Below are 25,651 nucleotides of genomic sequence, written 5' to 3'. Positions count from 1 at the left end.
GCCTCTGTTTGGCATGTGAAAAAGCAATTCATTCTCAAATTGTTTCCTTTTATCATTCTGTGCCAAATGCTTGCCCTTAATGATGGAATTGTACTGTGCACAATGTAGACAGGTATAACATCCTTTATTGGGCGTAGTTAAATAGTTGATGGTAGGTTTTTTTTATTTGTGCCTACATCTGCTTTTACTAAATTCTCTCTGAGATTCCTTACCCTCCGATAAGATGGCATAGGGGGCAATTTAAATATATCCAAATCAGGATTATATTTTGATAACATATACCAATGTTTTCTAATTATCCTATTGTTACTATACTCAGTGAATAAAACCAATCTTTCTGCCTTTTTATCAGTACTAACATCACTGTGTCTAACCCCTGCACATTCGCTAGCAGCGGGAGTCAATCATCCCGATCGTATCCGATCGGGATGATTGCTGTCCGCAACCTCAGATGCTTCTTAACTTATTGCATATGGCAATGTGTTTGACTGGAAAGGGCTATTTTTTATATATATATATATATATATATATATATATATATAAATATACAGTAAATATATATATATATATATATATACTGTATATATATAGTACTGTGCAAAAGTCTTAGGCCCCCATTTTAATGACCATATTTCTTTTTTGGTCTATTTATTAAGATACAAACAGAAAATACAGGAAATATGTACACAAAATATAAAAGAACACAATTTTCAGTACAAAATGGCTTCTTCAGGCAGTATTTAGTGTGACCTCCCTTTTGTGGAGACTGTACTGACATTTTCTGAAGTAATCTTCTGTTATATTATACCAGGCTTCTTACAGCACTTCCCAGAGTTCTTCTTTAGATTTTGGTTATCTTTTATTTCTTTCTCTGTCCAGGTGATTCCATACTGTCTCTAACATATTCAGGTCTGGACTCTGTGGAGGCCAGTCCAATCCTGTCATTGTTTTATCAGCTGTTTTTCTCTCCAAATATGTTTTCACTGCATTAGCAGTGTGCATGGCATCATTATCATGCTGAAAATAAAACCATTCCCAATCAGGCACTTTCCAGAAGGAATGGCATGATGAATTAAAACCTGTCTGTACTTTTCAGCATTTATGATCCCATCAATTCGGACAATATCGGCATATTGCCAACACCACTGGCAGAAATGCAGCCTCAAACCTGGATAGACCCTCCACCATGTTTCACTGAAGGAAGCAAGCACTCATTATTCTATCTCTCTCCAACTCATTGACGATTGGACCCAAAAATTTAAAACTTGGATTCGTCACTCGATAATACTCTTTTCCACTGATCTTAATTCCAATCTTTGTGAGCTTTAGCATTTCTTAAAGGGACAGTCTACTCTAGAATATTTATTGTTTTAAAAGATAGATAATCCCATTATTACCCATTCCCTAGTTTTGCATAACCAACACTGTTATATTAATATACTTTTTGCCTGTGTGAATATCTTGCATCTAAGCCTCTGCAAATTGCCCCTTATTTCAGTTCTTTTGACAGACTTGCATTTTAACTAATCAGTGCGGGCTCCACGTGTGTCAGCACAGTGTTATCTATATGAAACACATGAACTAACACTCTCTAGTGGTGAAAAATTGTCAAAATGCCCTGAGCTAAGTGGCCGCCTTCAAGGGCTTAGAAATTAGCATATGAACCTCCTAGATTTAGCTTTCAAATAAGAATACCAAGAAAACCAAGCAAAATTGGTGATTGAAGCAAATTCCTGATCAAGCTTCTTCGGACTGTAGAAAGGTCAACTTGGCATCCTGATGAAGCTGCTTAGCTGCCAGATGCTGAGCCAGGTCCTTGCTGGACTTATTCCAGTCTCTCAAAGAAGAAACTCTAAGAAACTTCTCATCAGATTTTGAAAGTTTTCTTGGCTTTCCAGTCCTTTTTTGTCCTTGACCTCTCCTGATTCTTCAAATTTCTTTATAACAGCTTGAATATCACATCTTGAGTATCAAGTTTGTTTGCTGAATTCCCTTTGAGAGTGGCCTTGGTGATGCAAAAGTATGATTTTATGTCTGTCAAATTTTGTAATCTTTGGCATTTTGAATGAAATGATGTGATTAAAAGTTGGTCTTATTAGCAAGCTTCAAATGAATTAAACTCATACCCCATGTGTATGCAATGCTCAAGCATGTCTTGCACAAAACTGGTGTAATAGACCTTTTTCACAGTCATTTTGACATGAAATAGTAAGACAAATACAGGTATTAGCATTGACATTAATTAGGGTTCCATTTTATTTAGGTGTACGAGAGTGAGGTTCCTGCTAATTTTAGGTTTTTTTCAGGGCTTTTTTGTGGGAGTACTCTGGTGGCACTTTACAAATATATCAAGCATTGTAAAGAACTTTGTCCCTTTAATTTTCTCAAATTTACTGAGCACAATATATCAATCCATAATTAGTGAGTACCAGCATCTTTTATTTTAGTACTGAAACCTCTTTCTTACAAAAAAATACTGTCTGTGTGTGTGTATATATATATATATATATATATATATATATATATATATATATACAGTATAACAGTATATATATATATATATATGTGTGTTTGTATATATCTAGATGTATATATTTATGTATTTATTTGTTTATATGTGTAAATATGTCACCGGCCACACCTGTTCAATTGCTTGGTAACTCAAATTGCTAATCAGCCAATCACATGGCAGCATCTCAAAGCATTTAGGCATTTAGACGGGGTGAAGACAACTTACTGTAGAAAGGGGATTTTAAGTGACTTTAAAAGTGACATGGTTTTTGGTGCCAGACAGGCTGGTCTGAGTATTTTGAAAACTGCTGATCTACTGGGATTTTCATGCACAACCATCTCCAGGCTTTACAGAGAATGGTCCGAAAAATAGAAAATATCCAGTGAGCGGCAGTTGTCTGGACAAAAATGCCTTGTTGATGTCACAGGTCAGAGGAGAATGTGCAGAGTGGTTCAAGATGATAGAAAGGCAACAGTAACTCAAATAACCACTCATTACAACCTAGGTATGCAGAATACATCTCTGAATGCACAACATGTCGAACCTTGAAGCAGATGGGCTACAGCAGCAGAAGACCACGCCGGGTGCCACTCCTGTCATATGTGTTTAAGTTACATTAAACACATATGTAAAGTAATACTGATTATAGTTGAATTACAAATAAATGATATTCAGTTTGACATCAGAGATAATGTAATAATAATCTCAATCGAGGTCTGTATACCTAGACTCACTCCCAATAATGAATCAAGTAATATTCTGTATTAAGACCTAGGGGCACCCTGGTGGATAATTTAAAGATCCATAGCATTTCCCTTTATTCTAAAAGTCTCTGTCTATCTCCTCCTCACTTGGGATACTGTAATTTGCCTATTGCTTGCCATTTAAAGCTGGTAAGATCTTTGTCATGTACCTGCACAAAATGCTGCAGTAGCGAAGAGGAAGATTTTCCAACATTGATAGTTGACAGATGTTCCCTAATTCGGGTCCTAATATCTTGTGTCGTGAGACCAACGTAGGGGACCTTACATAAATTACAAGTTATTAAATATATCACATAATTGGACGTGCAATTTAGGCAATAGTTTATGTCAAACCTTTGATTGGTAACAATGGATGTGAAGGAGTCATAAATAACAATATAGTCGCAAGCTCTACATCTGGTGTTCCCACACCTAAACATTCCTTTACTGGTTAGCCATAAACTAGACATGTGCGCGGTCTAAAAATCTGTTTCGTTTCGTTTCGATTCGTTTTTTTATTTTTTCGGCTCGGTTCGGTCAAATCAATTCGGTAATGCCTTCTATTCGTTTCGGTACCGTTCGTAGTTTCGTTAATTCGTTCTTTCGGATGCATTCGTAACCGCAATTCGAATTTCGGACCGATACGTAATTTCGGTCAGATACTTTATTTCGGACCGATACGTAATTTCGTTCCGAATTTAAATTCGGTCCGAATATTAATTTCTTACGTTTTGTAATTTCGTATACGATACGGTTCGATTATTTCTGATACATTCGATTTGTTTTTCTAATCGATTTGATATTATTTAATCATATCAAATATTATTCCTAAATGAAATGTATATTGTATTCCACTTTTAAATGACTGTAATATATTAACAACAATAATAAATGTATTTGTAATTGTAATATGTCATTTATTTTATTTTAAAGTTTTTAAACACTATCTTTATAATTAATTATTTATACTGTGTGTGCAGTGTGCAGCCAATCATGCAGCCTAATTATGCTTGCATCACTCCTGCAGTCTGCACACTATAGCCACACCCATGTAACATATCTTATTCTTAAATTTTTTTGTGAGTTGAAGACTGAAGACAGAGAGCAGGTTGTTGGAGAGAATGTCTGAAATTGCTATTGTTCATGGAGGTGATAGGGGGGACATTAGAGATAGCGACAGTGTAGCTAGGGAGAGTAGTACTAGAGGTAGGGATAGGGACTGTGGAGAAGGTAATAGGGATAGTGATAGAGGTAAGGAATCTAGGCGTCGGATTCATCATAGGGATAGGATTAGGCAGTTTAAGGACCTAGTTGGTAGTACTAGTACTACTAGGCTAGGTAGGGACAAGGAGAGGCATGGTGAGCACACCAGTGCCAAAAAACATATTAGTAAGCGGAGGAGGCCACTTACAACAAGTTCCTCTGAGTCTGATGCTATTGAAGAGCGTGCTGCCACATCACCAAGGCACAGAGGGCCAATTTTTACAGCCGATGAAAATTGGTGCCTAGTGTCAGCTGTGCTCAAAGTCAGGCACATTTTATTTTCATCAAGTGTTTCCTCGTCGGCCAAGCAAGCGGCATGGGACACTGTTTGCAATGCTGTCTTCGCAGTTGGGGGAGTGGAGCGTACAGCCGCCTGTGTCAAGCACCGGTAAGTTTTCAAAAACAATTTTCTTTTATAGTAAAAATTAACTAACTCTAGTTAGCCTGTGTGTACATACTACACAGGCCAAAATTTGTAAACTAAAGAAATACATTCAATTTAATATTATTTTTCATTGTCATGGCATCTTTATTTGAAAAAGCAGGAATGTAAGTCAAGCTTAAAGCCAGGGATAGTAAACTCTGAAAATATATTTCATGATTCTGCTAGAGCATTTATTTGTTAATCAACTTTCTAATGACTCCTATTTTATTATTAATTAGTCTTTTTTCTCTTATCTTCATTTGAAATTGTAGCTTGATAATTTAAGGACAGGACATAGCCGTCCCATTTTTTGTTTTAGTACCCCCTGGCGAGCTTTTGAGATTGGTGGCAACTGGCAACATTTATTAAACCAATTCTGCACCTAAAAAATGCTCATTCCTGCTTTCAAATAAAGATTCCATGTGAATGAAGAATTAATGACTTACTCTTAAATTATATAATTGCTTAAATTTTCATCTCTATCTTGAAATAAAATTTTTGTGTTTACTATTTTATTAATTATCCATTTAAGGCCTTTTTTATAATATATACAGAATTAAAGATGGAAACTTTGCCCAAAAAATACCAAATATATTCTTTTTTTGGATTATATATATTTTACTTCTCATGATTTATAAATAAAGGCAAGGGATAAACTTTAATCCACTTTATGGGGCACAAAGGCAGATTGAAACTTAAAGGGACACTTAACCAAAATTATTTATTTTTCGATTCCGATAGAGCATCAATATTTATTTTTATCAAGTTTCTAATTTACTCCTATTATCAAATTTTCTGTGTTCTCTTGGGGGTCAATGTATTAATGTGCGAGGGGAAATGATACGATGTAGCGTATCATGTCCGCCGCACATCGATAAATGACAGCTGCTTCATAACTTTTCCTGAGAGCCTCAGGGGCATGAAGCCCCGTATTGAGCTTGATAAATTAACCCCTTGGTAACTATCTCTTTATTGGAAAAATAATGAATGTAAGCCTATGAGCCAGCCCATCCTTGGGTCAGTACCTGGTTACTGCTTGATGATTGTTGGCTAAATGTTGCGACCAATCAGCAATCGCTATCCAAGATGCTGAACCAAAAATTGTTCCATTTCTTAAAGGGACAGTCTATTTAAAATTAAACTTTCATGATTCAGATAGGGCATGCAATTTTAAACAACTTTCCAATTTACTTCTATTATCTAATTTGCTAAATTCTTTAGATATCCTTTGTTGAATAAATAGCAATGCACATGTGTGAGCCAATCACACAAGGCCTTTAGGTGCAGCAACCAATCAGCAGCTACTGAACATATCTAGATCTGCTTTTCAGCAAGTGATATCAAGAGAATGAAGCAAATTAGATAATAGAAGTAAATTAGAAAGTTGTTTAAAATGACATTCTCTTTCTAAATTAAGAAATAAAAAAATTGGCTTTCATGTCCCTTTAAGCTTAACAATTATTTACATTCCTTCTTTTTCAAATCAAGCTCCAAGGAGACTGACTAAATATTAATTAAAAAAAATAATAGTATTACATTTTATTAAAATTCTATGCTCTACCCGAATCATGAAATTAAAAATTTGTCTTCAGTGTGCCTTTAAATATTCATTTATAAAAAAAATTATACTTATCAATTTATTATCAAATTCACTTTGAGCAGCACCGTCCTCATGCTTTTCTCGTGCAGTTTTCTATACTCTCCACTGCACATTCAGCATTGGTTGTATTATTTTTTAAGTCCAGGTATGTTTTTCTCATGCTGCAGTCTCACTCTCTTGTTATGTGCATGACTGCATCAGACAAACATACCTGTCCTTATAATATAAATATCTTATTGTTAGAGGACCGCTCATGCTGCAGTCTCACTCTCTAGTATGTGCATGACAGCATCAGCTAAACATACCTGTCCTTATAATATAAATATCTTATTGTTAAAGGACCGCTCATGCTGCAGTCTCACTCTCTCTAGTATGTGCATGACAGCATCAGACAAACATACCTGTCCTTATAATATAAATATCTTATTGTTAGAGGACCGCTCATGCTGCAGTCTCACTCTCTAGTATGTGCATGACAGCATCAGCTAAACATACCTGTCCTTATAATATAAATATCTTATTGCTAAAGGACCGCTCATGCTGTTTAATAAATAACATAATTAAGAATTAGCTATAGCTAATAAAAATACAATGCAATTCTAACACTTCATTAAAATCTATACAATTATTTTTATACCAATTATATTTGTTTATGGTCACCTGTATATGTGACAGATATCATCCAATCACAGACTATGGGTCATATGTTGTATCAAGCTCCGAATGGAGCTTGATGCCCTGTGTTTCTGGCGAGCCTGCAGGCTCACCAGAAACAGCAGTTATGAGCAGCGGTCACAAAGACCGCTGCTCCATAACCTGTCCGCCTGCTCTGAGCAGGCGGACAAAACTCGCAACAACACAACCCGATCGAGTTGATTAACACCCCCCTACTAGCGTCCTATAGTCCGCGAGTATGCAGGGGGCGGCGTTGCACCAGCGGCTCTTGTGAGCTGCTGGTGCAATGCTGAATAGGTCGAGCGTATTACTCGCCGTATTCAGCGAGGTCTGTCGGACCTGATCCGCTATGTTGGATCAGGTCCGCCAGACCTTGATAAATATGCCCTATATGTATACCCTGTGAGCTTCTGCACATGCTCACGAAGTTATTACATAAAAAGACAGTAAATAAAATGTATATAAATGAATTAAATTATTAAATGTATATATTTAAAACGACATGAATCAATGTTTCTTGAACTTTCTTCCACGATTCATATAGATAATAAAATTTTTATTAAATAACTTTCAAAATAACGTATATTATTTGATTATCTTCCTTCTCTTATCATTTGTTGAAAAAAATTTTCTAGGCAAGCTTTGGAGCAGCAGAGAAGCTATTTTCTCGCTGTTGATTGGTGGCTGCACAGTGCATATACATATATTTCAATTTTGATTGGCTCAACCAGGTGATTTGTTAGAAATCAAATTATTCGTGCATTGCTGCTCCTTCAATAAATGATACCAAGAGAATGAAATTAATTAGAAAATCAAAGTAAATGCTAAATGTTTGGAAAATGATATCCTCTATCTGAATCAGGCAAAATATTTTGTTTTCTTTTCATGTCCCCTTAACTTTCCAATTATCTGATTCTGATCTAGCTGATTCAGAATCAGAAAACTTTATTTTCACTTTATAGTCCATTTCAATGTATAACAGATAATCAAAGACTACTGTACTAACTTTACCAAAAAAAAACCAATTTATTTGTTACATAACTAAATTTTACATTCATATAAAACAACAATAACCTGTGAATTTATATATATATATTTCTATTAATCTATCCATCTCTATAATATAACTTTTTACAACAACAAAAAATCCGTGGTAAAGGTCAGGCACTGTCATTCCTTTCCAATAGCTCCGCTGGTATTCTTTGGATGTATCTGATGCAAAATGTAATAAATCCTTATTTTCAAATAAAGTCAGTATAGTTTATCAATAACCAAAAATATGTTTTTATTTTATTTATAGGTATTATGATTGCAGGGCCATTGTAAAAAAGAAAATGTCATTGATGCACTCCACAAAGAGAGTGCGTTTTAACCGTTGGGAGATGGAGATGCGGGACAAGCTTCTTGAAGAGGCTGTTGTCACTGGAGAAGGAAGTGTCACTGGAGAAGGAAGCTCAAGTAGGAGAGACAAATCTGTCAGGGAAAAGAGAGATGGTGAGTAAAATTATATATACGATTACTTTGATTACTTTGCATGGGTGTGGAAATAGAAACCCAAAAAAAATGGAATAAAGTGGAATACAAGACAATAGATTTATCCTTTAGCTATTACAATTTTCCTTTTTTTTTTTTTTAAACAAATAAAGAAAGACCCATATCTGTAAGGCCAAAAAATCATGTATGACAGGAGTTGCATTCTAGGCAGCATATATAGTTACATAAACATATTTCAAAACTCAATTTCCATCATCCACATACATTGCTAGTGTATGTGAATTGTGAATGTGAAAGATGGAATATGAATGCATCTGGCATAGTTGTATATGAGAGAATCAAAATCACACTTTTTATAAGTCTGGTGAGGTAGCTTGATTGTCAAAATGCCATGACTACAAAAGCCTGTTCAAAGATACAAATGTTCAAATCCCAGCAGGGCCAACTCAGCCCTTAATCCTTCTGATGTCGCTCAAATGAGTACCATTACATTTCTTAATAATAAGTAACAACTATAACTATCCAACAGCCGATTTTTTTAAATTTTGAGAGCGAGCGCTGAAAATGACCTTCAAGACTTTGAGTACCACTGTGAGAAAGGCGCTATATAAATAATAATTATATATATATATCATCCTTCTCCCTCACCATGGCCCTTCTTTTGTGTTCCCCTCACTCCCCTATGCCCCTTCATTTGTTGTTCCTCTATATCCTTTTTCCTCATGTCATCTTTCTTCTCTTTCCCTCCCAAGGCCCTTTTTTTTTTCTTTCCCTACCTCACCAATACCTGAATTTTATACGCTGTGGCCATTGCATCCTTTTTTCTGTAATGTGACTTCAAAAATTTACAATATAAAAAATCAACCATGACCTTAAATGCCTATTAGGGTCTGTTGACAATATTTTCTATATATATTTCACTACCTGGCCTGTATAGGTTTATATTTACATTATGATTCACTCATCACTAACAACTTTTGTCCACTAATACACGTGTTAGACTTACCTGTCTCTTATCCTTGATGTTTTCCAGATCAACGAAAATACTCTGCAGGCCGATCATCAGCCCCAAGCACGTCTCAGCAAAGTTCTGGTAAGTACCTAAATAAGGAATACAAAGTAGGTTTTAGAATAAAAAAAATGGATTGAAGATTAGATTTCTACTCCCAGAGTATTACATTCAAATAGTAGTACCCTGTCCCAGTTCCCTAGCCCATCACTAATAACTATTGTTCACTAATACACATGTTAGACTTACCTGTCTCTTATCCTTTATGTTTTCCAGATCACCGAAAAAAATCTGCAGGGCGATCATCAGCCCCAAGCACTGATCAGCCTAGTTCTGGTAAGTATCTAAATAAGTAATACAAAGTAGGTTGTAGAATAAAAAAATGGATTGAAGATTAGATTTCTACTCCCAGAGTATTACATTCAAATCGTAGTACCCTGTCCCAGTTCCCTAGCCCATCACTAATAACTATTGTTCATTAATACACGTGTTAGACTTACCTGTCTCTTATCCTTTATGTTTTCCAGATCACCGAAAAAACTCTGCAGGGCGATCATCAGCCCCAAGCACTGATCAGCCTAGTTCTGGTAAGTATCTAAATAAGTAATACAAAGTAGGTTGTAGAATAAAAAAAATGGATTGAAGAATAGATTTCTACTCCCAGAGTATTACATTCAAATAGTAGTACCCTGTCCCAGTTCCCTAGCCCATCACTAATAACTATTGTTCACTAATACACGTGTTGCACTTACCTGTCTCTTATCCTTGATGTTTTCCAGATCACCGAAAAAAATCTGCAGGGCGATCAGCCCCAAGCACGCCTCAGCCTAGTTCTGGTAAGTACCTAAATAAGAAATACAAACATAGGTTTTAGAAAAAAATAGATGTATTGAAGATTCGATTTTTCGCACAGAGTATTACATTCAAAATGTATCCTGTCCCAGTTCACTAGCCCTGTTACCTTTTTATTGGAAAGTTACTTTCCATGATCAAGTGTTGTGCTTCAAGATATAATGAACCAAACATTTTTCTTTCATGATTTCATACTAGAATCTGCTAGAACAGCAAATGAACCTACTTAATTACAGTATCTGATAATCAATTTTTCTTTGTTTTCTAATATTATCTTTGTTTTAGAAATCAATAATGTAAGCCTGGTCCACGTTTGTTTTTTTTTTCTTTCCAACCCATGCATAGTGGCATAGTGCTTGCTTACATTCTTTATTTATAAAATAACAATAATAAGAAGACAACAAAACAAATGTTATGATAGGACTATACATTTATAATGCTGCTTTATATTTCCTGCTCTTTCAAAATATTGAAAGTCAAATATTTGTTTAATTATCCATTGTATCGCGATTTTAATATAATGACTTTCATCAGCCTGATAAGGATTCTGCCGGCCATCCACTTGTTGCGACTATCAGCTGACCATTCTCTGCTAAATGTATGGCACACTATTCACCTTTTCATTAAAAAAAAATTTTTTTCATGCTTTACAATTTAAAAAAAAAAATTAAAAATCCAAATAAATATTGATGTCTTCACACAAACTTATTATCTATAATTTAGTATACCTTGGCTTGTGCTGATTTTATTCTAGATTTAACAGCGTTAGTAACTCGGATTCGGATCCCACCAGTAGCAGCCTTCGGAAGTGGAGAGATGCCCACTACTCCTCCACGTAAGTTATAACAAACTGAAAATGTAAACAAACAAGACAGGCAAAAATTATCTTGACATTTTATGTAATTAAGCCTTTACTATATCAAAAATAATCAGCTACAAATGATTTATAACGCAATTTTTATACAAATAAATTTATTAAAGGGATACTAAATAAAAAAAAATTCTTTCATGATTCAGATAGAGCATGAGATTTTAAGCACCTTTCTAATTTACTCCTACTATCAATTTGTCTTTGTTCTCATGCTATCTTGATTTGAAAAAGCAGTACTGTAAGCTTTAGAGCCGGACCATTTATTGTTCAGCACCTGGGTAGCACTTTCTGATTTGTGGCTAAATGTTGCAAACCAATCAGCAAGCTCTACCAAGGTGCTGAACTAAAAATGGTCCGGGTCCTAACCTTTTATTAATGCTTTTTCTAATCAAGATAACATGAGAACAAAGAAAAATTGATAATAATAGGAGTAATTTAGAAAGTGGCATAAAATTGCATGTTCTATCATAATCATGAAAGAAAAGATGTGGGGTTAGTATCCCTTTAATTGAATATAACTTTTATTTAGATTTGACAGAGAGATAAAATCGGTCCATCCTGGATATTAAAATATATTTGAGCGAATAATGTATAATAAAAGTTTGTGGATAGTCTGTTGCTGTATTTTTCTTAGATATTATGTAAGAAATATTTTAGCGAGAGTCTTTCTATGTCTGTACAACATGTCTACAAATACATTGTTTTTCATACAACAAAATAATATTTGATTACTGTTTCATCGATTTCAGAACTACGCGGCATTTCTGCAGGTGGAAGCCATAGCAGTCAACTGCATTCACCTGTTCTTTGTGTAGAGGGAAGTCCTGTTGAAAATATTCAAGCAACATGCTTTTCACCATCGTCATCTGTCATCGTTGACCAAACATCAACAGAAGACCATGCCCCCATTGTGGATGAGCAGACAGCCCAGACTCAAGCTCCTCAACTGGAAGAACAACATCGGTATAGCCGTACGGAAGAATTACTTCTGGAAAATTTGCTGGCAACAAAAAAATTAACAAAAGCGGTCAACAATATGAGAAAAGATGTCCATAGACACATAGACAGGGCATTAGCCCGTGTCAACAGAGATCAGAGGCAAGCAATTGATCAAATGCACGAATCCATATTGGATGCAATATATCTGAATCTACACAATGTTTCCTGACCTGAAACATAGAACTTTATTATATAACATAATTTTATGACTCACACTTGTGATACTTATATTATTTTACAAAGTATAAAAATTGAAAGTTACATTAAAAACCGTCTTTATGAGCAGCACTCCATGCCGGTTTAATAAAAATTATTTTGAAGTAAACATGTATTGATAATTCTTACCCGTGAACTCCTTGTAGCATCCTCTTTTTTAAGGTCTGTCTCCTCCCTCAAAGTCAAGTCTACAGTTTTTCTTTAGAATTCTATGAAAAACATGAGAAAGAAACACAGAATATTTTATTAATAAATGTAAATAAATTATGGAATGTGTGGATTAAGTGGTAAATTTAAAAGTCACTCACTTGTTTGTGCCTCTGTGCAAAGCATTACTATTATTGTTTTTTTTTCTTATGAGGAGCGGACTTCCAGAATGACAACACTGTCCTAGAGATTAACCGTATTTTTTTGCGTATGGTAGCTGCTGGCTGATTGTTCAATTTATATTTTTTTGGATCACTAATATTTTTTCTTACTGCACAAAAATATTATTCTTAGTTGTAATTCAATGTTTTTTTTCTTAAACATTAAGACAATAATTTTGGATAACAGTCTCCAAAACTCCCACTAACTAATAAAAAAAATTGTGGCTTAACTTGAACTGTAACTAATGTGTGACAATGCTTACAACAGAAACTTTTCGTGTAACGTGTAAATATGTGTTAACAATTGTAAAATTAGGATGAAGGTGCACTTATTAATTATAAACGATTTAAAATAAAAAAAGGATACACTAGTACAAATGCTTGAGAAAGCTTGTTTAGGGCGGCTAAATCAATATCTAAAAAAATAATGAAAAATATAAAGAAAGTCAATAGAAAGTTGAAATTGTAATAAAATCAACCATCAAAACCTTGGGAAGTAAAATTTGGAATTTGGGAAGTTACTTTATTGATGACCTCTAGCTAACTAAAAAATATCATCCGAATAAGAGATCTTTTGCTTTAGGAGCCATGATGATTGATTTGTCATGTAATGACAACCAGCAAAGCCGGATTTGCCTAACGGGATACCAGTAAATGTATTGTTGGGCGGGAGCAGATATGGCTAGAAAAGCTAGAATTTAAAGTGCTGATTAATGGATGTAATTGGGCTTTACAGTGCATATAGCAAGAATATGTTGAAAAAATTAATTAAAAAATTATATACTATAATTTGGAAAAAAAATATTGTGGGGAAGGAGTATCACAGTAATCTCACCTTTGTGAAAAATTGCATGTGTGCATTATACTGATTGGACGGAAAATAGGGATGTTCGCCCAATTTTCCAGGGATGATTTTAATTCCCAGTACAGTACTGACTGGCACACTGAACAAGTGGGTCAGCAGGAGATTATATGATCCACTTTTTAATCTGAATCAAAGCTGAGAGCTGGGTAACCCAGCTTTGGAAGATTTATTTTTAAAAATGTCATCTGCTCCAGGAGATGGGGGGGACAACTGTGCACGATGAGGTGAAAGTGTATTTCCTGTGATTGAAAATACACGTTCACTGTGGACGCTGGTTGGGGGACAGGAAAGTAGCTCTTGGGCTACCACAGACAGGACAGGCCACAAATACCTCTTTTCATCCCAAAATGTCAAGGGATCAGTACTGGGGGGCAGGGGAGGTTGAGATAGGTAAAGCTTAACCGTGTCAGCAGCATTGCTCTCTTTCATTGGGGGATCTCTAATGTCTCCAACCAATGTGCCCAGTGTATCAGCCCAAAAAGTAGCTGCTGTGGTGGGACGAGGACAAGCAGCAGTGCTAGAGCTTTTGGGTGACAGAGTCTCACTATCAGACTCTGTCATCTCTTCATCTTCCTCTACAGGTGACATTTTTTTTTGTCTATCACGCACCCTCTGTATCAATTTGTCCCGCCATGAGGTCAAGGTATTTGTACGGAGTGCTATCTTTCCCTTTACTCTAGGATCACAAAGTGTGGCTAGCATATAGTGAGGGCTACTGTCGATGCACTCTTTTACGCGCCGAGTCAGTTGCTCCTTCAACCTCCTTACAAGGGCAGCAACATCATCATGAAGATTACCACCAGGCAATACTTCCCTATTAGTAAGGAAATTATCTAATAGGTTAGAGAGGTGAGTGAAGAGGGGAATGACTTGTGCCAGGCTAGCGTTCTCTTGACTTAAATTTTCTGTCACCGCCCGAAAAGGTGTGAGGACTGCCACTACCTGTTCAATCATGGCCCAGTCATCCCTGCCCAGTGGTCTGTCAATGCCAATGGAATGTTTGTATGCCATTGCATGGATTGCCTTTTGCTGTTCAAATATACGCTCCAGCATATCTAATGTGGAGTTCCATCTAGTACTCACATCTTGTTTGAGCCGGTGCTCTGCAAGTCCAAAATTTTTCTGTTCCTCCCTAAGGAGATGGCTATCTTTCACACTATGATGGAAGTGGCCAGCTATTTTTCGGCAACACTCAAAAAGTGTTGCCAACCTTCCAGTATCGTGATCGAGGGCAAACTTAACAACAAGATGCAGTACATGTGCCGAACAGCGTATACCCACAAACCCGCCATCCCGTAGCGCCTTTAGCATATTGGCTGCCGCATCGGTGACAACAAAACCTATTTGTACCTTTGTCCCTGCCTGCTCTCCTAGCCACTGAGCCACCATATTACTCAGTACATGTCGGATGTTCTGTGAGGTGTGCTGATGATCCATCACCTCAGCATGCAGGAGAAAGGAGCGGTACCCCTTGGCTACTGCACCAGTCACTGAGTCAGCGGTTTTTGAGCCTGAACTTTTGGCTGATATAACTGGTGGTGACACATTTGGCAGCCACCAATGTGCCGTCAAAGACAGGAAGGCATGTTGGCCACTAGGAGCACTCCATAGGTCAGTGGTGAAGTGCACTGACTGTCCAGCAGCCTTTACCAGCTCCTCCTTCAAAACAACAACGCATGATCTGTAAAGTGAGGGAATTACAGATCTACTGAATGTGGTACGAGAAGGAACTTTATAATGGGGTACAACTGCCTCCATAAGTTGTTTAAAGGGGTCCCCTTCCACCATATTTAAAGGAACCCCTCCAACCGCTATGAGCTGGCCAATGAGGCGTGTAATTTTTCGCACCTGCTGTCTTGACATGCGACTGGAATGTACACCAAATTGCTCCATTGTGGGCTGGGTGGATTTCATGGGATGTTGGCTGACACTGATAGCAGCTGAACCAGAAGAGGCATGATCACCATGCCCCTTGTGATTCCTACTGGTGGTGACTGTGACACTGCTAGTAGTAGTTGCCCTAGTAGTGCTGGCTGGAGCAGAGACACCACTTTCTTCCCTTAACACCACTGGCTTGTGATGGGTGCGAAGGTGTTGGTTCATTCCTGAATTGGTCAGATGCCCCAACACTCTACCCCGGCTGACTTCCCTACCACACAATTTGCATTTGGCTTGGCGACCATCACCAATAGCCTCAAAATGCTGCCACACTTGTGCACGACGGGTACCTTTGCCACTGTGCAGTGAAGAATCTTTTGTGACAGTTTCTTTGGCCGCACATGCTGTAGCAACTTCTTTTCTTTTTGTTATTTCATGGCCTTCTCTCTGTGATGTAACAGGAGGAGGCCTAAACATTGAAGGGATGGCGGGAATGGAGGAGGTTAGTGGCCTACCAGTAGTGGCGGGTGCACTAACTACAATCTGGCTGGGAGACTCAACAGAAGCTATTGGAGAGCTCAGTGACACTCGTGGTGACGATGTTGGAGACGGAGAGGAATACAGATCTATAGAATACTGTGAATGATGGGTAGGTGAATAGTGAATTTGATCATCTGGTTCAAAATTATGAGATGATGCTGATTCATCCATGTCAGTAAACATGGATTTATCACTAGCGACATATGTTGGGGAGCCCTCTTTTCCCTGGTGACTACTGGTGCCCTCTTCACATATATCAAAAGCAGATGGGCTATCAGTAATGTTGGCACTGGCAGTAGCAGTGGTGGTGGCAGCAGCATCAGCATGAGAAATTTTGTCTTCCTCATACTCAAATACTTCACGTTTGGGCTGCTTAAATGAATGTTCACTGGAAAAAGCCTGCGTTGGTACTGCTTGGCTTCTACTGTAAAACATTTTAGTTGGCAACACGGTACTAGAACTGGACATAGCAGAGGTGGTGACACAACTGGCACTAGTGATTGTACTAGTTGTTTTGGGGGGAAGATCAGGAAAATTAAGACGCCGACGAAATGCGGACTGCTTCCTGGTCTCAGAGGAGGACCTATCAACCCTGCTAGAGGATTGTGAGCTGGAATTTTTACTTACAGCCCTTTGAAATTTAGAGGGTGGACTCAGATGACTACTAGTACTACCGCTAGTGAGTCTACGAGTGCTTTGACTACTGCTGCTGCTAGCTCTGCTTGAACCAGTAAGCTTTACCTGAGGCTGCTTCATTTGCCTCTCCTTTGCAGTATCAGGTCTATTGTGAGACCTAAATGAGGTTTCACGTGTGGAGGGTGGTTGAGAAATGTCTGTGCCTGGCAATGAGGATGTGGATTCTGTGGAAGGATTTGACACAGACAGTAACGGTACACATGTAGTGTCACTGGTGGTTACTGTGACACTGCTACTGGTTGTTTGAGGAACATGAGGTGGGGGAGGACTATCCATTATAAATAGGTAGTTGTCTATATATATTTCAAAAATAAAAATTGAAAAAAAAAATAATACGAATTATTTTATTAGTATAGATTTAGCCAATAATACAGATTGGATAATGTGTCTAGTTCTGATGATGCTGATGTGTTCCAAAACAAAAAAAAAAAGAACTAAAGGACAAGTGTGCCTGCTGTAATGTAATATGAGAGGACAACAAAGCAAATAAAGATAGAACTCTGATAAATTAAACAGACTAAAAAAATGAAATTAAATTGTGTGTGGATATGTATAAAAAATGATGACTAGTATACATACACACACACCAAAAAAAAACCTATGCAAAAATAAAAAATGTGCCTGTAATGTTATATACGTTTACAGCGCAGAAAATAAATTATACTACAGTTAAACAAACAAAAAATTGTTATGAAATTCTGTGTGGGGATATCAAACTACAAATGAAAAGTATACATACACACACACACAAACAAAATAAATAATAGATTTATCCACAAAGAGTAAATAAGGGTGATGTCTGTGTCTTTTGCTGATGTGTTCAAAAATAAAAAATAAATGCTATCATCATTCAGCAACCAACCTGTGTGCCTGTTATCTAACTTTAAATTTTAAGACAGCACACACACACACACACACACACACACACACAGCAAATAACTAAATCTCTGTCTTAAACAAAAAAAACAAAATAATTGCAGTGAGCTCAGCTCAGCTCATTACAGATAGAAGAACTACAAAAAGTCACACAACACAATCAATAGAATAGTACACAATTAGAATATTTATTTTAACTAACTATACTAACTAACTAGTACTCTAGTGAGAAGTTTTAAATAATAACAATCAAATATTAATGAAAGAAGTGAACTATAAGATAAGGAAATATAATATATTTGACTGTTGTTAAACTTTCTCCTCTACCTTGAGTCACAATTTCAGCCAAAAATAATAATATAATAATTAATAAGCACAAATACGCAGACCAGTTAATCTCTAGGACACTGTGCCTTCTTCTCTTCTTCTGTAATTGTTCAACTTCACAACAAGTTCAGGGATTGTCTTCTGCTGCAATGCTGACACCAGAATGGAAGTCTGATAATGTCTGCCTTCTGATTAACACACAGCACAGATAAGCACAGCCCTTGAGGAAAAGCTAGCACATTGCACTGCGTGTGACAGTAATCCAACCCACAAAATTATAATAATATTAATTATTGGACCAGAAAACTATCACTGTGACAGAATCCAACCCCCCACAAAAAATGAATGATCTGATTGGACAAGAAGATATATGATACTACACTCATTTTAATAAACTAATCAATTCGAATCGATTCGTTGTCACTCGTTATTACTACGTAGTATACACAATGATAGTCCAAAAACCAAAATAAATATTTTATATTTTCATTTGTTCAATAACTAATTACATAATCATTCAGATCTCACTTTCTTCTAACTATTTTGTGGTTCTTTGGATTTAATAATAATATTTATTTGAAGAAATCATTTGAAAAATGCGCCACGCGCACGTCCGAATGAAAACGAATATATCGGAATGAATCGAATTTTTCGGAACAAATGCATTCGGATTAGTAGTTACGTTACGATACGTCACGTGTAAATAAAATCAAACTGCGTCACATGTAAAATTGTAAATAAAAAAATCAATGCGCCACACACATCCGAATCACAACGAATACGTCCGAACGATTCGAAGATTTCGGAACAAATTCATTCGGATTAGTTTTTTTCGGAAACCATTTCATTCGGATATTCGATTCGGCCCGAAGCTACGAATTCTACAAAATTCGGACGAATTTGAATTCGGTACGAAACAAATCGCACATGTCTACCATAAACTTGTCATGTTTTGGGATTTGTTGAGTACTGTAGGAGAAAGATAATTGCCTAAGGATTTGTTTCTACGATATGAACACCTTATTCCTTTTGTCACACAGTCTGTTAGTCTATCCTCAACCACAAGAAGTTTGAAATGTTTTTTCACAATGTTACATATCTGAGTATATTCAGAGCTAAAGACCTATAGTTATCAAGGTCTGGCGGACCTGATCCGACACTGCGGATCATGTCCGCCAGACCTCGCTGAATACGGCGAGCAATACGCTTGCCGTATTCAGCATTGCACCAGCAGCTCACAAGCTCGCCTCCAGCAGGGGGGTGTCAATCAGAGCAGGTGGACAGGTTATGGAGCAGCGGTCTTTGTGACCGCTGCTTCATAACTGCTGTTTCTGGCGAGTCTGATGACTCGCCAGAAACAAGGGGCATCAAGCTCCATACGGAGCTTGATACATATGCCCCAAAGTCTGTTACAAAAGTCACCCCTTTGCTTTCATTCCTGGAATTGACCTCTAATCTCTCAGAAAGAAGAGTCTTTCTGTCTATATCCTGTACTTCTCGACTTTTCTCGACTTGCTCTTTTTATCACTCTCTTGGGGTAACCCCTTTTCTCCAAACAAAGAGAACAAAATGGAGAGAAGAGAGAGTAAAAAGAAAAAACCCTTCTTAATCTCTCAAAGAGGCCAAGGTCAGGATCCAGGGAGACAAATCAGTTCCAAATTAGCAGGCAAGAGAATAGTCAGAAGGTAGTTTTGTTTGCCCTGTGCAAACTTTTTCAAGAGGAAATAGTTAACTATTTCCTCTTGAAAAAGTTTGCACAGGGCGAACGAAATGCGTTGGGGACGGAGCTTGACGAGGCTCCTAAGGACAGACTTCTGCATCAGGGAAAGAGCCTGGTGTTTGAACTTTCAAGTACTCAAAGGATATTTGGTCTATGTGAACTGGGACTCTTATCTCTTCCCTTATAGTGGGATACAGGCTTGTGTTATTTATTATCTTGTGAGTTTTCTTAACCGTTTTATATATAATAAATACAAAAACGTCTACCTTGATGTGGGTTTGCACTTTGTTCTAGCTACAGGATTTTCATGCATAGAGAGTGTGGTGACACATCTCTGGAAGCAGCTGCAACCCTCAGATTGGAATTATGATGTTTTGGGACTATTGATCTTTTATTCATCTTCTGTTACGGACTCTATTTACAAAGTTGGATGTGGTATAAGTATCTATTTATTTATTTTTTCATTTATTTTATTATTTGTTCATCACACTGCAACTTTATATTGTAGTAGTCATAAAACCAATACCTCTTTTATGGTACTAATTGATATCTGTACAAACTATCAATTTTAAACACTTAGGCCTAGATTTGGAGTTTTGTCGGTAACGACCCGAAAAACTAACCCCGGCTTTTTTCTGGCCGCACCATAAAAATAACTCTGGTATCGAGAGTCCACATAAAGGCTGCGTTAGGCTCCAAAAAAGGAGCGTAGAGCATTTTTAACGCAGCTTCAACTCTCGATACCAGAGTTGCTTACGGACGCGGCCAGCCTCAAAAACGTGCTCGTGCACGATTCTCCCATAGGAAACAATAGGGCTGTTTGAGCTGAAAAAAAAACAAACACCTGCAAAAAAGCCGCGTTCAGCTCCTAACGCAGCCCCATTGTTTGCTATGCGGTAACCCTTCCTATGTCTGCACCTAACACTCTAACATGTACCCCGAGTCTAAACACCCCTAACCTTACACTTATTAACCCCTAATCTGCCACCCCCGCTATCGCTGACCCCTGCATATTATTATTAACCCCTAATCTGCAGCTCCGTAAACCGCCGCTACTTACATTATCCCTATGTACCCCTAATCTGCTTACCTAACATCGCCGACCCCTTTATTATATTTATTAACCCCTAATCTGCCCCCCTCAACGTCACCTCCACCTGCCTACACTTCTTAACCCCTAATCTGCCGACCGGACCTGAGCGCTACTATAATAAAGTTATTAACCCCTAATCCGCCTCACTAACCCTATCATAAATAGTATTAACCCCTAATCTGCCCTCCCTAACATCGCCGACACCTAACTTCAATTATTAACCCCTAATCTGCCGACCGAATCTCGCCGCAATTCTAATAAATGTATTAACCCCTAAAGCTAAGTCTAACCCTAATACTAACACCCCCCTAAGTTAAATATAATTTAAATCTAACGAAATTAATTATCTCTTATTAAATAAATTATTCCTATTTAAAGCTAAATACTTACCTGTAAAATAAATCCTAATATAGCTACAATATAAATTATAATTATATTATAGCTATTTTAGGATTTATATTTATTTTACAGGTAACTTTGTATTTATTTTAATCAGGTACAATAGCTATTAAATAGTTAAGAACTATTTAATAGCTAAAATAGTTAAAATAATTACAAATTTACCTGTAAAATAATTCCTAACCTAAGTTACAAATAAACCTAACACTACACTATCAATAAATTAATTAAATAAACTACCTACAATTACCTACAATTAACCTAACACTACACTATCAATAAATTAATTAAATACAATTGCTACAAAGAAATACAATTAAATAAACTAGCTAAAGTACAAAAAATAAAAAAGAACTAAGTTACAAAAAATAAAAAAATATTTACAAACATAAGAAAAATATTACAACAATTTTAAACTAATTACACCTACTCTAAGCCCCCTAATAAAATAACAAAGCCCCCCAAAATAAAAAAATGCCCTACCCTATTCTAAATTACTAAAGTTCAAAGCTCTTTTACCTTACCAGCCCTGAACAGGGCCCTTTGCGGGGCATGCCCCAAGAAGTTCAGCTCTTTTGCCTGTAAAAGAAAAAATACAATACCCCCCCCCCCCCAACATTACAACCCACCACCCACATACCCCTAATCTAACCCAAACCCCCCTTAAATAAACCTAACACTAAGCCCCTGAAGATCATCCTACCTTGTCTTCATCATACCAGGTTCACCGATCGGTCCAGAAGAGCTCCTCCGATGTCCTGATCCAAGCCCAAGCGGGGGGCTGAAGAGGTCCATGTAGGTAGTTTATTTAATTAATTTATTGATAGTGTAGTGTTAGGTTTATTTGTAATTTAGGTTAGGAATTATTTTACAGGTAAATTTGTAATTATTTTAACTATTTTAGCTATTAAATAGTTCTTAACTATTTAATAGCTATTGTACCTGGTTAAAATAAATACAAAGTTACCTGTAAAATAAATATTAATCCTAAAATAGCTATAAAATAATTATAATTTATATTGTAGATATATTAGGATTTATTTTACAGGTAAGTATTTAGCTTTAAATAGGAATAATTTATTTAATAAGAGTTAATTAATTTCGTTAGATTAAAATTATATTTAATTTAGGGGGGTGTTAGTATTAGGGTTAGACTTAGCTTTAGGGGTTAATACATTTATTAGAATAGCGGCGAGATTCGGTCGGCAGATTAGGGGTTAATAATTGAAGTTAGGTGTCGGCGATGTTAGGGAGGGCAGATTAGGGGTTAATACTATTTATGATAGGGTTAGTGAGGCGGATTAGGGGTTAATAACTTTATTATAGTAGCGCTCAGGTCCGGTCGGCAGATTAGGGGTTAAGAAGTGTAGGCAGGTGGAGGCGACGTTGTGGGGGGCAGATTAGGGGTTAATAAATATAATATAGGGGTCGGCGGTGTTAGGGGCAGCAGATTAGGGGTACATAAGGATAACGTAGGTGGCGGTCGGCAGATTAGGGGTTAAAAAAATTGGTGTCGGCGATGTGGGGGGGACCTCGGTTTAGGGGTACATAGGTAGTTTATGGGTGTTAGTGTACTTTAGAGTACAGTAGTTAAGAGCTTTATAAACCGGCGTTAGCCCAGAAAGCTCCTAACTACTGACTTTTTTCCTGCGGCTGGAGTTTTGTCGTTAGATGTCTAACGCTCACTTCAGAAACGACTCTAAATACCGGAGTTAGAGAAATCCCATTGAAAAGATAGGATACGCAATTGACGTAAGGGGATCTGCGGTATGGAAAAGTCGCGGCTGGAAAGTGAGCGTTAGACCCTATTTTGAGTGACTCCAAATACCGGCGGTAGCCTAAAACCAGCGTCAGGAGCCTCTAACGCTGGTTTTCACGGCTAACGCCAAACTCTAAATCTAGGCCAAAGAAAACATTACCTGTTATAGTATCTGTGTCTCTTACTGAGATAATTGTATATTGTTAACGAGTGGATTTCAGCACCAATTGTATAACCCCTTATAACATCTTCGAGTCCATTTTTAGCTGCGCTGTAAATATCTTGTTTTTAGTCTACGCATGTTTATGTACTGTAGATCAATGACTGATTGGAGCTAGAGAGAAGACGCACCTAGTGTACTGATTCAGCTAAACCATAACACAACTGGCATCTATGATATGGTTTAGATGTTATTGGATTTGGGATCCTTGTAATTTAATCTTCTGCTTTTAGCCATTTAAAATAAAAAATTCTAAAGAGCTTATTAACCTATAGGTTAATTGAAAATTGGATATATTAAATCAATCAAAGTAAATCAAATGTCACCAAAGCTAAAACAATATTTTAAAATACTGTTATACAATTATTCGCCTAGATTGCGTGTTTTGCGCTAAACAGGATGCGAAATTAACGCCCCCAAAAATGTGCTATTTCACTCTCCATAGCGCTGCAATACGAGTTACTGAAAGGCCTCCTTGTGCTGTGAGTTATAGTGCGTTAAGCTCCATACTGCACAAAAGCCCAGGGCTGATTTGACGTGCTCGTGCATGCTTTCCCCCAGAGACATCAATGAGGAGAAAGTGTTAGGAAAAAAACTAACACCTGAAGTGCGGAATGGAGATCGCCGTAACCCCATTGATGTCTATGGGGAAAAGAAAGTTACATTTAAACCTAACACCCTAACATAAACCCCTAGTCTAAACACCCCTATTCCACCGCCCCGGCATTGGCGACACTAAATAAAATTATTAACCCCTTATCCGATGCTTCCCGACATCACCAACACTAAATAAAATCTATTAAACCCCTAATCCATCGCTCCCTGACATTGCCAGCAGTAATAAAAGATATTAACCCCTAATCCTCTGCTCCCCGACATCAATAAAAATTATTAACCTCTATTCCGCTGCTCCCCAACATCGCCAACCCTAAATAAAGTTATTAACCCCTAATCCACTGCTCCCCGACATCGACGCCACTAAATAAAGTTATTAACCCCTAATCTGCCACTCCCGACATTGCCGTCATCTAAATAAACCTTTAACCCTTAAACAGCCACCCCCCATCGCAAAACACTAAATTAAACTATTAACCCCTAAACCTTACACCCCCTTAACTTTAAATTAAAATTACAATATAAATATCTTAAAATAAATAAAAACTTACCTGTGAAATAAAAAAACGAAGTTTAAACGAAGTTTAAATCCAAAATAAATAATAATAATAATAATAATAATAAACGAAATTGTCAAAAATAAAAAAATTACACCTAATGTAATAGCCCTATAAAAAAAACAACAACAAAAAAAACACCCCATAACCTACAATAAACTACCAATAGCCCTTAAAGGACCTTTTGTAGGGCATTACCCTAAGTTAAACAGCTCTTTTACCCGTAAAAAAAGTACAAAGTCCCCGCAACAGTAAAACCCACCACCCAACCAATTTTTGGGAATTTTGAATTTTTTCAGATTAGGGCAAAGTGTAAAAGAGCTGAATGCCTTTTAAAGAGCAGTGAAAAAGAGCTGAATGCCCTTTTAAGGGCAATGACCATACAAATGCCCCTTTAGGGACAATAGGTAGCTTAGGGTTTTTTTTAGAGTTAGTTTTTTTTTACTTTGAGGGGTTGGTTGGGTGGTGGGTTTTACTGTTGGGGGGGACTATTTTTTACAGGTAAAAGAGCTGTTTAACTTAGGGCAATGTCCAACAAAAGGCCCTTTTAAGGGCTATTGGTAGTTTATTGTAGGTTAGGGGTTGTTTTTATTTTGGGGGGGCTTTTTATTTTTATAGGGCTATTAGATTAGGTGTTTTTATTTTTTATAATTTCGTTTATTATTTTTTGTAATCTTAGTGTTTTTTTATTTTTCGTAATTTGGTGTTTATTATTTTTTGTAATTTTAGACTTTTTACATTTTTTTAGTAGTGTTAGGTTTTTTTTCATTTGTAATTTAGATTTTTAATTGGTGTTTTTTTTTATTTCATTAGAATAGTAATGTTAGGTTAATTTATAGTTTTAACTTAGGTTTTTTATTTCACAGGTAAGTTTTTTTTATTTATTTTAAGATAGTTATATTGTAGTTTTTATTTAAAGTTAGGAGAGTGTTAGGTTTAGGGGTTAATAGTTTAATTTAGTGTTTTGCGATGTGGGGGGCCAGCAGTTTAGGGGTTAATAGGTTTAGTTTAGTAGTTAGGATGTGGGGGGCTAGTGGTTTAGGAGTTAATAGGTTTATTTAGTGGCGGCGATGTTGGGGG

The 25,651-nt window shown here is 36.7% G+C and overlaps 1 protein-coding gene and 2 long non-coding RNA genes across 3 annotated transcripts in view; 1 reads left to right on the top strand and 2 right to left on the bottom strand.

Annotated features, from left to right (window-relative positions):
* Positions 1-25,651, bottom strand: part of LOC128638467 (cysteine-rich motor neuron 1 protein) — a 157,367-nt gene that overhangs the window by 95,551 nt on the left and 36,165 nt on the right. The gene's annotated exons all lie outside the window — the stretch shown is intronic.
* On the top strand, positions 10,003-11,403 carry LOC128638469 (uncharacterized). The gene is made up of 3 exons (XR_008399097.1): positions 10,003-10,056; positions 10,500-10,556; positions 11,327-11,403. It is a non-coding gene; the product is annotated as an uncharacterized LOC128638469 (long non-coding RNA).
* LOC128638468 (uncharacterized) lies at positions 10,483-13,572 on the bottom strand. Its single transcript, XR_008399096.1, has 4 exons — positions 12,788-13,572; positions 12,244-12,443; positions 11,301-11,422; positions 10,483-10,564 (listed from the first exon to the last, which is right to left on the bottom strand). It is a non-coding gene; the product is annotated as an uncharacterized LOC128638468 (long non-coding RNA).

Source organism: Bombina bombina, chromosome 8, assembly GCF_027579735.1.
Source record: "Bombina bombina isolate aBomBom1 chromosome 8, aBomBom1.pri, whole genome shotgun sequence".
NCBI lineage: Eukaryota > Metazoa > Chordata > Amphibia > Anura > Bombinatoridae > Bombina > Bombina bombina.
This window is presented reverse-complemented; position numbering and strand designations above follow the sequence as displayed.